The sequence below is a fragment of the Lissotriton vulgaris genome, chromosome 11 (genome assembly GCF_964263255.1).
Source record: "Lissotriton vulgaris chromosome 11, aLisVul1.2, whole genome shotgun sequence".
In the NCBI taxonomy this organism is placed as follows: domain Eukaryota; kingdom Metazoa; phylum Chordata; class Amphibia; order Caudata; family Salamandridae; genus Lissotriton; species Lissotriton vulgaris.
The window spans coordinates 1,066,840,727-1,066,855,824 of record NC_141699.1 but is presented as its reverse complement, the minus strand read 5'-3'; the positions used below and the strand labels follow the sequence as shown (position 1 = coordinate 1,066,855,824).

Sequence of the window (15,098 nt, the reverse complement as noted above, 5' to 3'; positions counted from 1 at the left end):
TTTTTAAACATTACAAAACAGAAATCAGAGCAGCCAATGGGATTTACAAATGTAACAAAACAGTATACAGAACGGTCAATGGGATTTATAAACATTAGAAAACAGAAATCAGAGCAGCCAATGGGATTTATAAACATTACAAAACAGAAACCAGAGCTGCCAATGGGATTTATAAACATTACAAAACAGAAATCAGAGCAGCCAATGGGATTTATAAAGATTACAAAACAGAAACCAGAGCAGCCAATGGGATTTATAAAGATTACAAAACAGAAACCAGAGCAGTCAATGGGATTTAACAGTAACCAGAGCAACCAATGGGGTTTACAAAAATCCCAAAGCAGTAACAGAAAAGAGAATGGAGTTTGCAAAAAGTACCAAAGAGTAACCAACCAATTGCATTTGTAAAACTAACAAAACAGAAACTAGTGAGAACGACGGAGTTTGTAAAAGTCTCAAAACAGAAATCAAAGCAGCATATGGGAATTATATGAGTCCCAATGGTCCAACTAGGATCGCAGGGAGGGACTCGGGAAGATATCGAAGAGAATAAACTAGAAACCGGCCACTTTGAGAATACTTCTGAAGCCCAAAATCTGGAAGTTCGTGTACACAATGCAATCTATTCAAGCATTTCACAACATTCACAGAAAGCATTCCATGTTACCTTATGAAATGGGAATTAATACAGCTAATAAGGTTACAGAAACATATGCTGAACCCCTACCTTTCACCTCATGTTGAAGGAATATTTGGAACCCCCATGACAATATCTATCGGCCGAGGGGACGACGATCACTCACCTTATAGGATGTAAGTAGTTTATTAATCCCCGAGGCTAGCCAGAGAGAAAGCGAATTGAAATACAACTGTAATACAATTGAATGCAAAGGTTTCAAATAAAATGAATTTTAATGCAAAATTAACTACATAGAGGGAATATACATTTCAAAAGCAAAAATTGTCTTAATTTAAAAAAAAACTTGTATTCCTAACCACAAAAATAATTATATGAATATATTTTATTTTGATTAAGAACAGGATACATTTATATTTCCACTTTGTAACACTAAGCAAAGTAAATGTATTTTAAAATAGATAACATTAAAATGCTCTGTACAAGTATGCGTTGTATTTGCTTGCTAACTTATGGCTAATAACCAAGACTTACAGCTCATTAGTTTCATACCGTAAGTCGCATAATGTGTTGGGTCAGCTATAGTTGTTTGAAAGACATGAACATTACATACTATGTGACAGTATGTGAACTTGTAGTTAGAATGCTGCTAGGCGGTATTTCCATATTAATGAGGCTGGTACTATGCCCATTTTATCACAGGGTTGTAGTCTTCTAGGGACGCCAGTCTGTAAACTCATGTAAGGTATTACTAGTCCGTTTCAATGATCAATGCTAAATCATATGAATCGCCAAAGTGTGCCTACTCTGCTGAGAATGGCAAGTATATATCCTCTAGCTCAGTGCTAATTGTAATTGTAGATGGATTTATGTAGTGCTTACGACCCCTGACGAGGCATTGTAGCGCCTTTTCAATGAGTAGTACCCTACTCCGGAACCCAAGATTAGTTGTTAGTAGGTAAATACAATCTTGTTTCCTTGTGCATTAGTTGTGTTAGGTTTGTGCACTTGATTTATTGTGTGTTTAGTAGAGTTTGGAGAGCAAATAGAATGATAGGAATGTATTTGAGAACGAGGAGTTGTGGGTAGTGATGGAATGATAGGAATGGATGTGTAAAAGGGAAGTAATTGTTTTTTGGTATGTAGTAATTTTGTGTGCTTGTTAGTTGGGAGGGATGGCTAAAGGAGGGGTGAACATTTTGGAAGGATATTTGGAGGTTCATCGTAGTCAGAAAGGTTTGGGATGAGTCAGAGGGAGGAGGGATGGGAAAGATGGATGGGATTTCTTTACTTCTAAATGTAAATTATATACATATGTATATGTATATATATATATATATAACACACATGGTCACTCTATGCCTGAAAGGGTATTTCTTTTACTTATACTGGGTGCTTCTTTTTGTCTGGACAAAGCTATACCTCTCTGAAGAGCTCTAATTAGAGCGAAACACTGTGTCAGGGGTTGCTTTGACTCATTTCAGGTTGGCTTGGTTGGTATTTTCCCAATTCAAAGCTGTAATACTGTGCCTGGAGTGGTGAATGGCTTTTGTAATTTTACAGCTCGGCAAGGACAGCACTGTGCTAGTCCTATGCTTAAAGACTTTGCTGTATAAATGGCAAAAGACTTTGTCCATTTCTATCTCGGTGTGGATGGCACTGTGCTAATCCTATGCTTAAAAACTTTGATAGGAAAGCAGACATTTGAGGTGAGCAGATCTGGAGTGTCGCTGGTGTTGAGAGTGGTTTATACAGGAGCTGCTTTCCACCTAAACTTGAGAACTACCCAGAGTTCTCTGCTTCTTTTTTGAATAATTTATTTGTCACTCTATGTCTGAAAGGGTATTTTTTTTTACTTATACTCGGTGCTCCCTCTTGTGTTTGGACAAAGCTATACTTCTCTGATGAGCTCTAATTAGAGCGAAACACTGTGTCAGGGGTTGCTTTTACTCATTTCAGGTTGGCTTTTTTATTTTTTCAAATAACTGAAAATAACTTCTATATAGATTAACATACACATGCCACTTGTTGTAGTTATTTATTAGTAGCAGGCATAACCTTCTATATATGCACCTATATATGTACACAGAAGCAGCCATTTTGACATGGTCCGACATACGCATATATTTTATAGCGTACATGACTGATGGGTGATTGATCTCAGATGTATACATTGAATGAAGAAATGCGTATTGCCCAAAGCTTTGGCCCTAGTTCTGCCTTGCAGTGCTTTCGGTCTACAGGACCTTCGCGATTCTATCACAGGCCAAAGTGTGGCAGATCTCTCGAGAATCCCTTGTCTGTGCACAAGTAGATCATTCAGTTCAGGATTTTTCTTTGCAATCTGGGATTTGTAGTCCTGATCTTCTAGTGGGATGAACAGCACTACAGGCAAACACTTGGAGTGGATGAGTTACTAATGCATGGATTTGTGAACCTTGCTCCGGTCTGGTTTCTAGTGGAAGAGACCCTTGTCCTGTATTATTTGGCTCCGAATGGGAAGTGCTTCGCTCCACCATTGTGTCTGTGTGCGTGGCACAAGATAAATGGGTATGTTGAAGGGGCAATAGGAAAAATTACATATGATAAAAAAAGAGCTGCCTAAAATGATAAAATGCAATTGCTACATGTAGTACCACCTGCAATTGTCCTTGTGGTACTTGTTTCATTATCTCATAAATGATAAAGTTTTGTAAAATAATTATTGACCAATGGGAATTAACAACACCTATAGGAATAAGGACCTATGGTTCTGCTCTTTGGGTCCTAAACTTCTGAAAATGTTCAGACAAAAGTGTTCAATGCTCAACACCTGGACAAGTCACACTACGCATGGCTTGGTAAGTCGGTGCAGACAACATGGCAGCTGGGGATTCAGAAACTAAGGTGGTATAGGGGAGATTGAGTTGGGGGAAACCTCTGCAACAGTCTTCAACAAATCACAATCTGATTAATGGCCACATAAGACAAGAGGGTTGCGGGGTCTGGCTGTCAGTGGTGTTTAGAGTTGATGCGCTGCTGATGGGTGTTTGCAGTGGGCATCGACTGCCCTGGGGTGGGTTTGAGAGCCCTCTTGGATTCGAATAGGAGGAAGCATGCTCAGGTCTATTGGGAAGGGTGCCCAAGGCAACAAAGGAGAAGGACCTAAGTCAAGATACTTTGTGTTGATTTTGGGAAATAAAGAGGTGCTGGGGCACAGAGTTGCATGGGAGAGTACATGCTGATTGTACCATTGAGTTGGGTAACAATAAACACCTGTCGTTTGGCACCAGGATGCACAGGTGGTGAATGTGCAAATACAAGTGTTGGGATATGTTTCCCAAAGCGTCAGGAGGACTTGGTCATGGATTGAATTAAGGGCTAGGGTAAGGGACTTGAAAGAGTCTCTACTTTGGGAGGACGGCCGGCCCACTTGATGTAAGTCAGAGAAGGTAAGAGTGGATCAGGGTTGACACAGCAGCCAAGGGGATGTCTTTGTCAAAGACCTAAGAATGTCTGGGGGAGGCCAATGTGGAGAGTGTTGCCTCAGTTCTGTTTATTCAGTACAAAGGAGCTGGTCAGGTGCAGTCTGCCAGATTCTGCATAAATTGAAGAGCAGTGGACGCGGAGAAGGAGATTTGGGGGGTCAAATTAGGTCCCTTGGTGAGTCGATGAGATGGGGAAAGAAGTGATGATATACAAAGTGAATGAAGTACTAAGGGCAGAGGAAAAGTGTGTGTGAGGCCAGAGTTTAAACACTGGATTCCTACTATGCACCTAAGGTGAATTCAGACATTGAATGACAGGCGCTTTATTTGTCCTGCAGGGACCAGCGGAAGAGATGGGGTTAGGGTTGTGTGGTACTGGGCATGTTTCAGACTCCTGGATGAACTGCTACATCTGGATGAATTTCCTCCTCAAGGGGGATGCTATGATGAGCAAATTCTCCAGTGGAATTTATTCCTTCCTCCAGAGGACTTTCTGTTATCTCTAAATCAAGCCTCCTGGTCCAGCTTAAGATCCAAGCTCATTACATCTAAATTTGAGCTGCTTGGCCTGGAAATACTCAGGGACTAAATAATTGATCATAATCATATCTTGCTCTTGCTGGAGTGGTTTGGAGAAGAAGGGATTTGATTGGAAAATTGTAACCAATCATGTTTTCCCTCTTGATTCACTCCTAAGTATATGGGATGCCAGTATTTCCAGGAACTATAGGGAAAGTTGAAAAGCAGACATAAAACTGGAAACATTGACAGATCTATTAGGCTCTTTGAACATATAGATAGAACACGAAAGGAGGAAGCTTTGGAAAAATATATGTAGCCGAAGAGTGCACCTTGAGCAAAGGATGGAAGGCACAAGCAATTTTATAAAGAATGCTACACCAATGTAATGTGGCATTGAGGAAGAATGAATGTGCATTACCTGCTAACAGAGATGTACTTAGAGTTGTTTTGCAAATGATAGGACAAGTAGAGCTTTGTGCTTAACATTCATGAGCTAAACTGAGGATGGTGATGGTGCTGGTGGTATTAGAAGAAAAAGTTGTGAATGAACTGGATTGGTTAACAAGAGAATATCTGTTTAAGAATATCATGACCCCTAAGTGGTTGATGGCCAAACTGGTTGGTTTGAAGGCAAACAGTAAAGCATGTTTCTGCGATGAAGTCAGGGCTGTAATAGAACAATGGACTGACCACAGAGAAGGAAGATGCTATCATCAGTGGTACTTACGTATGTATGTATGTATGTACCTCTTATTAGTATCAGGCGAACAAAGCCTTAGTGGAGAGGTACACAGGGTGGAATGTAGGCATACAAATAAAGAGTGAATCTAGGCAAGGTGTGCTGGGGTCTGTGAGGTGGTGGATTATTTATGAATGGTGTGGAAGTTGACTCCAAGTGACTTACCAGTTGACAAAAGTTAGGCTTTGAGTCAATCAAGTTTCAAGTCGTCAGGCTAGTTGTGGACTACTTGTTGGTTATTGTTGTTGGTGATTTGGAGGAATTTGATTTTGGTGGGGTTACATTTCAGGCAAGACCTGGAAATTCTGGTCTGCATGAGGAGCAGGTCGTGCTTAATATGTTGGATGTCTAGAGCAGAGGGAACATTCACGCGGAGTGGTGTGCTGTTGACACATTTATGGATCCTGATGCTCCTATTGGCTAGTACAGTTTCAAGCAGTTCCACTGGAATATGATTCGTTATTTTGCATACCATTACTTCGCAGCTTTTTTACTTCGATGTTTTTACTTAGCAAATACTGTTACTACGCAAGTTTTTAGTTTGCATACCTTTACATTGCAAGTGTTAATGTATGCAAACTAAAAACTTGCCTAGTAATAAAAACAGACATTTACCGGCTTATTTTTCCTAACCCCTTTTTTGAATGTCAAAAAAACCCCAACACTACATAAAATACCAAATAAACATACACTACCCTACACATCACAAACTCTAAAACACTACTCAAACATCACTACACTACCATAAGCCCTAAATCGCCACCACCTGGACGACCCTCCCACTTCCCCCAGCCCCCTCCCTACAATCGAACACTACCCTGCACGCACCCCGACACTACCCTAAATCCTAAAACACTACCCTACACAAATACCACAACACTACCCTAAACCCTAAAACCCTACCTCCAACATGACACTGCCCCTACTCCGATTCCTGTTGATACTCCCAAACACTACCCTGCACGCACCCCCAACACTACCCTAAACCCTAAAACACTACCCTACACAAAAACCACAACACTACCCTAAACTCTAAAACACTACCCCCAGCACGACCCTGACCCTACCCCCAAGATGGTCCCTACACTGAAACACTACCCAGCATGACCTCCCGACACTACCCTAAAACACTACCCTACACAAACACCACAACAATACCCTAAACCCTAAAACACTACCCTACACTAACACCGCAACACTACCCTAAACCCTAAAACACTACCCCAATCACAACCCTGCCCCTACCCCCAAGACTGTCCCTACACTTAAACACTACCCCGCACGACCCCCGACACTACCCTAAACCCTAAAACACTACTTTACACTACACTAACACCACAACACTACCCTAAACCCTAAAACACTACCCTACACTAACACCACAACACTTCCCTAAACTCTAAAACACTACCCCGATCACATTCCTGCCCCTACTCCCAAGGCGGTCCCTACACTTAAACACTACCCTGCACGACCCCTTGACACTACCCTAAACTCTAAAACACTACCCTACACTACACTAACACCACAACCCTACCCTAAACCCTAAAAAAACACTCAACACTAACACCACAACACTACCCTAAACCCTAAAACACTACCCTCCATTACGACCCTGCCAATACCCCCAAAATGGTCCCTACACTGAAACACTACCCTGCTCGACCCCCCCGACACTACCCTAAACCCTAAAACACTACCCTACACTAACACCACAACACTACCCTAAACCCTAAATCACTACCCCCAGCACGACATTGCCTCTACCCCAATTCCTGTCCCTACTCCCAAACACTACCCTTCAAGACCCCAGACACTACCCTAAACCCAAATTCACTACTCTACAATACACAAACACAACTACACTATCCTAAACCCTAAAACACTACCCCCAGCATAACACTGCCCCTACCCCCATTCCTGTCCCTACTCCCAAACACTACCCTTCAAGACCCCAGACACTATCCTAAACACAAATACACTACTCTACACTACACAAACCCAACTACACTACCCTTAAACAAAAAAGACTACCCCCTACACGACCCTCCACCTACCCTAAAACTTAAATACTACACAGCCCCTCTTACCTCTCTCTCCTCGGTTCCTGTCTTCTCCGGCTTCCTGCGTCGTCAGTATTGCACGTCGTAGTGATGAAACGGAAGTGTGTTCGTTTCCACACAACAATGTGGATAGCCTTTACTTCACAAGCGTTACAACACATGGGATGTATCTACTTGCGTAGTAAAGGCTGCATGTTGTAACATCGCCTGCGCTGTAACGCGAAGTAATGGTTCACTGTATAACAGCCGCACACTAATGGATGTTTACCGTTACACTAGGTTGAGTATTATGGGGGACAAGGTGGACCCTTGGGAGATTCTGGTACTTGGAGTAGCCCATTTGAAAAAATTGTTGTGTTGGGTGGCAAGGTGGGAAGAGAACTAGTGGAGGATATCACAATACCAGTGAATGCCATTCTTGACTTTAGGCAGTGAATTAGGGTGGGATGGTTGAAACGATTGAAGGAGGCCGATAGGTCTAGCAGCATCAGTAGGCCAGGATCATCTTCATCTGTGGCCACAAATAGGTCCATGACTATTTTTAAGGCAGCTGTTTCCATAGTCTGAAGCTGGTTGGGAGTCAGGCAGGAGATGGTTGGCTTGGATTGGATTGTGGATTTTTGATGCTTTTTCAATGATTTTACAGATGATGTGTCGGTGAGTGATGGGTCAATAGTTGGTAAGGTCAACAAGGTCTTGTGTGAGTTTCTTCACTAGGGGGAAGATCTGCCCTGTCTTGAGAGCCTCTGGAAGATGCCTTGAATGGGGTGGGGGGCATTGACAATGTTGACTATGGTGACCGGGTCTGTCCTGATAGGGCTTTAATGAAGGATGAGGGTAAGATATGTTAATAGAAGGTGGCGTTGAGAGAATTCAAGATGTTGGTGATGTTTGGGAGGGATAGGGGTTTGAAGGATGACCATAATGCGAAGCAGTGCACTGGGGCGGGTTCACCTGAAGAAGCAGACTTGGCGTTGCAGATGTGGGGATTTTTTTGTATTTCTTCACTGAAAAAGAGGTTGGAAGCATAACATACCTCTGTGGACAGGGGAGGCAGATAGAGGACTGATGCGGTTCTAGATAGTCTTTGAGGACATGTTCCTTCTGTTGGCTGTATCATTGACAGAGTTGGTACAGTACATGGCTTTGGCTGATGTGATGAGTTATCTACACAATGTGTGGCCAGACTGTAATAGCCCAAGGTCATTGAGATATCTGCTTGTCTTCCATCAATCTATCTTTAGCATTTAATCAAGTACCCTCACATACTGGTTCCTACTACAGTGCATCTTTGATAATATCACAAGCTGCATTCCAGTAGAGGAGAAGGCCTTTAGGGTTACCTTTAGATACATGTGTCTTACATAGATGAATGCACTACTCATTTAGGGGTTTGCTTTTGGTGGTATCACATTTACTTATGGTGTGAACAAGATGTGACAGCACATAAACCTTTGAGGATTTTGAGAAAAAAAAGGATTGACAGAGGAGATCTAATGTGTAAACAGAAAATGTCTTCAATTACATATTAGGGAATACAACAACCAGGGGCAATGGAGCCTAAATATTTCTGCGAAAAGATGATACACGTTGATGAGGACAATGATTTTGTGTAATAAAAAAAGACAATCCTGACATGGATGAGGAAGAGATGTATTATCAACAGTTCATGTTGGAGAATCTTTTTATATTTCAATCACTCATCGCTGTTGGTTCTGCCCACTATTCTGGCCAGGACCAAATAAAGAGTGATGTGAATGTTAATCAAGCTAAGTAGGGAAACATAGTAGCGAACCTCCTGAAACTGAACGGAGATAAGACGGAGGTGCTCATTCTGGGCAAGCAAAAGCACATCTGGAGCCCTGCACACTGGCCGTCAGAAATGGGCCCACCACCCCTTCCAGTGACCCAGGTTCACAACCTTGGCTTTGTCCTGGACGATTCGCTCTCCATGCGACACCAAGTGGTTAAGGTGGCAGCCACTTGCTTCTCCATCCTGGGGTGTCTCCGTAAAATCTTATGGATGCTCCCAGTATGGACAAGACGCTCGGTGGTCCAGGCTTTAATCACCTCTCGCCTGGACTACGGCAATGTGCTTTACCTAGGAGTTACCTTGGAGCTTCAGAGGAGACTTCAGCTTGTTCAGAATTCAGCCGCCCGCCTCCTTTGCAAGGTCCCGTGGAGATCTCCAATTTCCCCCTTTCTTAGAGACCTTCACTGGCTCCGTATCACTAACCGTGTCAAATTCAAGGCCCTCTGTTTTATGCATAAAATCAAGCAAGGGTCGGCGCCAGGTTACCTCCAGGCCCTTGTCCAACAATACTCTCCATCCCGTCTCCTCAGATCATCAGCTCATGGCAACTTTCTGATTCCGCGCTTCAAACTGACGAGAATGGGCGGATGCTCTTTCTCCTGTGTTGCCCCCAGGCTGTGGAATTCTCTTCCGGCTACACTGAAACTCGAACCATCTATGTTAAAATTCCGCAAAGACCTTAAAACCTGGCACTTCTCTTAATAACAACTGCGATGTGTAATCACTGACTCTACTGGTGCCGAGAGACCCCCTGTGGGTAGCTGCGCGCCCTATAAATTCAATTACAAAATACAAAATACAAACATATGAGGTTAAATACCTGGAGTAAAATATATTACAGCTGATCAGTTATCCAAACTTTCTTTACTCCAATGTCAAGAAAGGAAGGAAGACTTTTGGGCAACTGTTTTTGTGCAAGTGTTTTTCAAAGTTGAGGAGTGTTGTCCTTCCAGGAAGGAGTAAAAGCAAGACGCAGTGTTGCGGCATGTGTTTGATAGCATGGTAGGTGGTAGGCAGTAAAAGGGTGACGTAAGGGAGGAGGTGGCATGTGTTAGAAAAAAAGATTCTCTCCCAAGTGGCTGTCAAGCAGCGCTTACTCACAGTGAACACGAGCGAATGAACCTTAAGAAGGAACATTGTGTCGCCGGGGGTTTTACTGGCCGGCCAAGAATGGGCCATAAAATTGATCGTGATTAGTTACAAATGGCAGATAATCCATTGATACAAGATTCATAGTTCATTGGTCATTCCAGTGCCCTTTCCTGACGAGCACTGACGATAGATGCGTTTGGGCGGACCTCTGTTTTGGCAAGCGTCACCAGTTCATTCCAGTTCTTCTTTTTTTGTTCTTTTTTTAGAAAGGGGCTAACTTTTATTTGCTATTCATCAAAAAAGAAACATGACAAACATTTCTAGAGATTATACATGTGCTATATACTTCAAAGCATGACATTACTGAAATCAGCACAATTGTTTAGCACATTTTCAAGTACAGAGAGTGTGTGTATTTGCACTGTTTGTAAATGTGTTCTCAGAATGAGTAAACAGAATTACAAGGCATCTGCCAGTACCCTGGCAATGGAGGTTCATCTTAAAGCACCTTCATTGATCCTTCCCATTAATGTTTTTAGAAACTACAGTGTCCTTTGCAAGGTCCAACAAGCACATCCAGACCACCCAGCAGGGTGATGTGCAGTTGAGTGGTGATCACGAGCCATAGTTTGCCTCGTCGAAAGCTTTCCTGGCCCTTTTTCGTTCCTCATTCATCGTTAACAGATCTTTAACTCTGGTAATCTTGCGTATGTCCTTTCGGATCAGGAACACAATGTCCCTCACCTGAACTCGACCCTGCCGCCCAATCGATATCGCCTAGTGTGTCATTTCATTGATAAACTCGAACTTCAGATCCTCTATGATATCCACAGGCTCTGTGTAGGATTTTCTGGTCACCCCCAAACCCATACATCATACAACGCAATTCTTTGGAGAAGAGTCTCTTCCTTGGCTCCTGACCGCCATCGGTGTCTCATCCTATGTCTTCGTTGTCGCCATCGAATGTCTGATCTTCGTCCTCATCTGCCATTGTATCGCCATTCCAGTTCTCCTTGATTACTTAAGGAAATTAATAGAAATTGAAGTAGGTAGACAACCACTTCATCCCAGGGAGGTTACTTTTACCGCTTGTAGCGACACAGTTGCTAAATTGATGACATTTGAACCTTGAGAAATTGGTTCAATTTCCGTCCGGTGACCCAGATCAAGAAATGATTGGATCTAGGCAATAGTTTATCAACCCATCTTACGTATCGTGTCTAGTTGCTTGTTCCCTTCAGATTGCTCAGTTTTGATGCATGTTTGAACTGATTTGGAATGTGGGTGCCCACAACACTTAACGGCACAGATGACCTCAACCGAGAAGGGAAAACGCTGCCTGAGGCTAGGGCGGTCAACCTTGAATCTGGGGAACTGGTTTTGAGTCTCGGCAATGACGCTAAACCTCCTGTGATTCTGGGCAAATCACTTAATCTCCGAGTGCCTAACAAAAATGAATGTGTCCTCATGTAATGCAACTGGTGCTCATGTAAAGCGCTCTGATACCTGATTCGGGTCAAGTTCGCGCTATATAAAACTATATTAAAAAAAAATTAAAGAACAGGTGTAAGAGTAGAGAAAGGGAGCCAAATGTCTTCGGTAGAGACCATGGGCAGGGTGCACTCAACAAGGAAAGCCACTCAAGGGTAGGCATGCGTGTCACAATCTCATCGGTATTGGCTGATCGAAAGACTGCGGTAACGTAGTCAGCATTCTGGGCTTCTCGGATACAGAATGGATGGTCCATGGAATTGGGGCTCAGTGACTAGATATTGTGAAGGAAATAAAACTGAATATATATTTCAAGAAAGGCTGGGGAGATGCACTGAAAAGTTGCCATCTTCAGAAACACTTAATGGAAAGTGGTAATTGGATTGCCAAGTAGTCCTGGCTTTTGCAATCATTTTTACATTATGACTTAGAACATAAAAATGACAGAAATTGTTATCAATCATAACATGAATTAGAAAGTATTTATTTTTGTTCAGTTTGTCAGATAACCTGTTTATCATTTTTCAAATTGCAGGTGTTCTAAAGAAATAGATTTTTTTGTTCTTGGCAGATATGTGCTTCTTAAGCCAGTGTGCTAGTCACATGCATCATCTTTTGACTGGTAACACGTCCCCTTTATGAGAAAGTCCTACTGAAATGACACAAAAGTTAGAAAAGCATTGGCTGCTCCAGGTCGAATATTCATTGCCTAATGTGGAATGGAAAACTTGTGTAAACACAGCAGATGTGTTCACAATAGTTCAATAATACAAATACTAATCCTTGCAGGGTTAAAAGCTTACCTGTTCCTCTCTGCATTTGTAGCCTGAAATAAGCTGTGTAGCCCTGGCGTCTGGCCTCTGTTGTCAACAACAAAGGTAATGTGGTTTCTTTCCAAACACATCATGGAATATTATATTTCTGTGTGTCCTGGTATAGTTGCTCATCTAAACCATGAACAATGGTTAAACACATGCTTACTTTGCAATGCAATTTATACAGAAATCAATAAATGATAATCAATCAATCAGTAGATTTGTAGAGCGCTTCTTATGACCTGTGAGGGTATCCAGGTACACATACTTCCCAGCCATGAATTTCACAATTTACTTCTCCTGCCAGGCTTGTCAGGCCTCGATGAAACTAATTTAGGCTGGTGTCATTGATTGACAGGCCAGGTGACATGGCCTAACAAGGTTTTCTGAAGGAGAAGGGAATGTCTTTGAGAAATGTCTAGCCTTAGGAACCATGGGTTACAAACCTTTTCTGACAATTGTATTAACAAGGCATCCATCCAGCAACAAAATAGATTTCCAGCCTGTTTTTTAGGACAAAAGGGAAAGGCGAGGGCAGCTCAGGCCATCCTCATTTTCCGTTCTCCATATTCGCTTTTTTACTCCTTCCCCCTATAACCTCCAACTCCACCCCACACGCATGTCCGGCTTCTCCTTTAGTGCTTCTTCAGAGGGGGTGTCTCCAGCCCCCAAACTCATTTATGTGTCCCTTCACACCATGGGTCTCTGACCTTTTCTGTAATAAGAGCAACTTATGTTCAATAAAAACCATCCTGAGCTACTGATATTATAAGTGTGGCAACAGTGAAAACATCAAACACGATTACATTATTCGCCACCCTATGAAAGATTACCAGAAGTGATCAACGCAGTGCACGGTTGCGAGCCGTATTGTTAAAAAGAATTTGGGCTGATTATGAGTGGGTCGGCGTATTCCAACCGTGTTTAAACACCTTTATGTGCACACTTTGGAATTTTTAATTGGGCAGGGAAACAAGGGAATGAGAATGACACTACCATGCGGAGTTTGGTGTATTAACAAAAACCAAATGTTATTCCCTGAAAATTTTGAATATTTGCTACTTATTGCACCAGATAGACAACATACCTTGGAGCATCATTATTTATAATGTGTAATAAATATCACCCTTTCCCGAACCACTCGAAACCATGGTTCAAAGTCAATGCGGAATGCTTATACATTGGAAATACAAATCAGCCATCGTTACATTGCCAATGGCACCAAGGTAAGATTATTAGTAATAAATCTCCCCAGTGCCCCATGATTTATCACTCAAATATCAACTTTAAGTTTATTTTGGAAAATCAGCAATTTTTCTACAGACATCTGCGAATGAGTCCCGAAAAACAGACATTTGTGTCTCAAAAGTGCGCTTTTCAATTTTAGTAAATATAGTGAATTTGCCAAGCAAAGCTTCCAATTTATTACTCTGAGCTGCACACAGGAGAGCTACTTACAAGTAGCTGGACAGATACAATAGCTGACAAGCTATTGGGTGGAGAAGACTGCTTTACACTTTCATACACTTCTATTGCCCTTCCACTCAGGATCTGTGCTTAGCCATTGTCTCTTGCATTGCTTTTGTTTTTTTTCCAACTCAATTTAACGTTTCCCTTCATTCTCAATTTTTAGACCCACATTATGCAGCCCTGCCAAGTTTCCCAGGCCCATGAGTGATGTGTTGTTCCAGTCCAGGTGTTTCTTTGAATTATGGGAATTGTAGTCTGGTTTGTTCAATTAGAAAACAGGACTACAAGATCCAGAATTCAAAGAAAAAATATCTAACTGAGGAAGCACTTAAAACGTATGGACTTGGGAAACTTGGCAACTATAACTGCTCTTCACCCTCCTTTGTTTTTAGGTTTCGCTGGGGGGCGGAGCCGTTAGGCTCCTCCTCCAGAGAAATCTGTAGTTTCTAGTATGGGTGACTTGAACACGCCTCTCTGCTTCATTGGCTAGCTCCATAAATGGAGGCTAGCCATTGGAACAGAGAGGCGTCCGTCAATGCCGGACCAGACACGGGGGCGTTCCCGAGATTCTTTGGCTTTTGCCGACGTCACGCGACGCCGGGAACGCCCCCGTGTCTGGTCCGGCCGGGCCGTGTTTGCTGCTGTCCTGCCTTGTGTCCCTCCTCCCGCCGTCCCCACGTTTCCCTCCTCCCTCCCGACGTCTGTGTCCTTTCCCGCCCCCCTCGTCCTCTCCCGCCCCCCTCGTCCTCTCCCGCACCCCTCGTCCTCTCCCGCCCGCCCCCCTCGTCCTCTCCCGCCCCCCCCCCCCTGTCCTCACAAATATTGGTATCCCGTCCCGCCCGGGGGTTTCTTCAGCCGGCCGGCCAATCCCAGCGCGGCCGGCCGGAAGTGCCCGCCCCCCCCCCCGCCGCCCAGCGCGAGAAGAGGAGCCACGGCGAGCGCTGGAAGTCTGCGCTGCTCCCGGCCGGGTGACAGCAGACTGGGAGCCC

The 15,098-nt window shown here is 43.2% G+C and overlaps 1 protein-coding gene and 1 pseudogene across 2 annotated transcripts in view; one reads left to right on the top strand and one right to left on the bottom strand.

Moving 5' to 3' along the window:
- FAM131A (family with sequence similarity 131 member A) overlaps positions 1 to 15,098 on the top strand; it is a 469,936-nt gene that overhangs the window by 80,891 nt on the left and 373,947 nt on the right. The gene's annotated exons all lie outside the window — the stretch shown is intronic.
- On the bottom strand, positions 10,949 to 11,324 carry LOC147684090 (transcription initiation factor TFIID subunit 13 pseudogene; annotated as a pseudogene).